The following is a 3,843-nucleotide window of genomic DNA, read 5'->3' as shown; positions in this document are numbered from 1 at the left end:
CGCCGTCGCCACCCCGCGTCGCCCCGACGCCGTCGCAGTCTCTCCGCGCCGCCCCGACGCCGTCGCCTCCCCATGTCGCGCCCCGATGCCGTTGCCGCCCCGCCTCTGCCTCGCCGTCGCCTCTGCCTCGCCGCGCCCAAGCTGCCCCGCGCCGCCATCGCCTCTGCCTCGCTATGGTCTGGGTCGGCTCCGGCCCCCTCTTTCCCCTTTTTTTTGCAAACACATATATGTTTTTTTCCTGCAGATTATATGTATATATATGAGTATATGTATGAGTATATGTATGTGCTGAAAAGATAGATTTTTAGAAAAATTACTATTTTTTGTTGATGATATGATGATGTTCTTGTCATATATGCATTTTTTCATATATGTATTAATTTTTTGAAGTTGTTAGTAGATATTGATTTCAGGTTAGTGCATTTTATCACTGATTTTAGGTTAGTTGATCGATTTAGTGCATTTTATGTTTGTTGCATTTTATGTTTGTTGCATTTTAGGTTAGTGCATTTGCTAAGTGATATTAAGAAAGGAAGGAAAAGAAGGATAGGAAAGAAGAAAATAAGAAGAGGAAAGAAAGAACAAGAGGAGAGGAAGAAAAGGAGAAATAAATAAGAAGAAGAAAAAAGAAGAAAAAGAAGAGGAGAAGAAGAAAGGAATAGTGGAGAAGAAGAGAAAATAGAATATATGTATTTTCTCTTCTTCTTCACTATTCCTTTCTTCTTCTCCTCTTTTTTTCTCCTTTTTTTTCTTCGATCTTCTCCTCTAGCTATTCATTTCTTCGAGGGTTCTATAGGGTCGAGGGATCGAGGGTCGAGGGTTCCAGGGTCGTCTAGGGGTCGAGGGTTCCAGGTTCGTCGAGGGTTCGAGGGGTCGAGGATCGCCGAGGGGTCGAGAGAGGTTTCCTAGTGTCAAAGTATTGAAGAAATCCATGGCTTCATCATTAGCCGGAAGTAACCAGGGCATGACGAAGTCCTCCAAAGTTATTTTGGAATGGTGTCCCGGATAGGATAATTTGCCTTTTTGTATGAATTTCATCAAAGGCCTTCCAAATAACGATATTTGGAAGGTTCTTACTGAACTTTGTACCAAAAAGCGAATTATCTTATCTGGGACTCCGTTCCAAAATAACTTTCGAGAGCTTCGTACCATCATGCACCTGTTACTTTCGCCTAATGATGAAGACATGGTTTTGTTGAATCCTTTGACACTAGGCAACCTCCCGACCCCTCGGCGATCCTCTCAAACATGAGAGGAAGAAGAGGATAAAAAAAGAAGAGGAAGAAAAAAAAGAGGAGAAGAAAGAATAGAGGAGTTCTTCTTCTTCTCTTCTTCTCTTTTTTTTTCTTCTTCTTCCTCTTTATTTTATCGGAAACGAGGGTCGTCGAGGGTCAGGGTCGCCGAACGGTAGAGGAAACCCTAAATAGCAAGTATCGTGGGTGTGAGATACATGTGGCCGTCGGTGTCGGACACTACATCCACGTCCCACAAGTGGCGCGGGCTTCGACGCCCACGTCACTTGTGGGACGTGGATGTAGTGTCCGACACCGACGGCCACATGTATCTCACACCCACGATACTTGCTATTTAGGGTTTCCTCTATCGCTCGGTGACCCTCGACGACCCTCGTTCCCGATAAAAAAAAGAGGAAGAAGAAGAAAAAAAGAGGAGAAGAAAGAATAGAGGAGTTCTTACTCCTCTATTCTTTCTTCTCCTCTTTTTTTTTCTTCTTCCTCTTCTTTTTTTATCCTTGAAGCGTTGTCGAGGCCACCCCAAACCCTAGAGAAGCAGCGTCGAGGCCACCCCAAACCCTAGAGAAGCAGCGTCGAGGCCGCTAATTAATATTAGTTCTACGTTTTTGCCACGAATATGTCCATCTATCATGTTTGAATAATAATTGCCATGCTGTCAATATTTGTAGAAACTATGGACATCGCCCGAGACGAAGTACAAGAAGAGTTGTTGGGGGACATAATCGCACGAGGAAGTGATGCCATCTGCTCATTGTTTCTCAACGACACCGATGGTCTGGAAGCAGCTGGCTATGATTATGATGGCTCCGGTGACCTAATGCCGGTGCAAGAAGGAGACCGTGAGGACGGCTCCGGTGACCCAATGCCGGTGCAAGAAGGAGACCATGATGACGTCTCCGGTGACCGAACCGAGTCCGGCCAGGTATATATATTAGTTAAGCTTCTGCTGACTAGCTAATTGATGCATTCATTGTTTTGGTATGTACACATATTAATTAAGTCTTTGTTCTTTTTTCTAGCCCTCCGGATCGAGCACAACTTCGGTAAAGAGACGAGGCCCAAAGAAAAAGTTGAGCTCGGATGAAAAGTTTGAGATCATAGCAATCGCGCCCGACGGCCAACCGATTGAACCCCTCCGGACAAAGAGCGCATTTGTTGCTCAGTGCGGGGTTTTGGTTAGGGACAAGATCCCGATCAGCATCCAGCAATGGTTTAAGCCGGCTACAGAAGACCCTGAGGTATCTTATGTCAATGATATGCAGAAAAATGATCTTTGGACTGAGCTGAAGTCAAATTTCACCATACCGCCAGAGGATAATCCAGAGAATCCAGTTAAAGAGCAATTAATCAAGTCTTTTGCTCTTAAGAGGATGGCAGAACTATTCAGGAGGTGGAAGAAAGAGCTGAATAAGTTTGTCAAAAATAATGAGGCACCAGAATTCAAGGGCAGATATGAGAAGATCAGAGATCACTGGCCCGCATTTGTGGCCCACAAGACATCGGAAAAGAGTAAGAAGATGTCGGCGACAAACAAGAAAAATGTTGCAAAGAAGAAGCATCACCATCGCACGGGGTCAGGTGGCTACCTCGTTGCCCGGCCTAAGTGGGCCAAGACTGAGAATGATCTGGTTGATAAAGGGATCGAACCAGAGACAATTAACTGGCCAGACCGTTGCCGGACTTGGTTCTTCGGGGCTGGCGGAACCTTGGACCCTGTAACAGGGAAGTGCATTTGGACGAACGATCAAATGGACATACCAGTCAGGAAGCTTCAGCACTATATCAAAGCAGCGCAGCAATGGACGTTCTTTCCAGACAGAGAGAACGACGAGCTCACAATGGCCCTCGGGAATCCTGAGCACCCTGGATGGACACAAGGCACGCCAGGCTCCATTTCGTTGAAGGTTGGGTTTCCGGACGCAGGCGGATACAAATCCCAGGAGAGGAGGAAAAAATTGCAGCAGACCCAAATGCAGGCGCTGCAAGCAAGGGTACAAGCGATAGAGGAACGAGAAGCAAGTCGCAGCAAACGTATTGCCGAAGCTTCCCCTGAAGCTACCCCGCCATCTCAGCGGAGAAGCAGCGTGGCTTCCACCGAGCTGCTTCAGCCGGAGCATGCCTTGACGGCTCCTGCCAGCTATCCCATGGATGCTATCACGGAGTCTCAAAATTGTGACCTTATGATGCAATGGATGAATTTGAAGGTCAAGGCGGCTGTTGGCTCTGTTTATCCTACTGAACCCGGCGCAACTTTTCACTGCCGGCCGATTCCAGAAGGATATGCTAGGGTGATGGTGGATGAAATAACGGAGGGATTTGAGGACCTCCAGCTTGACCACCCTACCGGTGAAGGGGAGACTAGGCTGGGGTCTGCTCTGAAGACTCCATGCCTATGGCGGAAGGAGCTCATCAACCTTCCGAACTGGACGCCTCCGCCTCCTCCTCCTCCTCCGGCAAGTCAGGGCACTCCGCCTCCTCCACCGCCTCCTCCTCCCGCGAGTCAGGGCACTCCGCCTCCTCCACCGCCTCCTCCTCCGGTGAGTGATGATCAGGGCAATCGACTGGCTCCTTCTCCAGCGCGTGGCGGCAC

The sequence above is a fragment of the Triticum dicoccoides genome, chromosome 7A (assembly GCF_002162155.2).
Source record: "Triticum dicoccoides isolate Atlit2015 ecotype Zavitan chromosome 7A, WEW_v2.0, whole genome shotgun sequence".
Taxonomy (NCBI): domain Eukaryota; kingdom Viridiplantae; phylum Streptophyta; class Magnoliopsida; order Poales; family Poaceae; genus Triticum; species Triticum dicoccoides.
The sequence above is the reverse complement of the archived record's forward strand: the minus strand, read 5'-3'. Positions refer to the sequence as shown.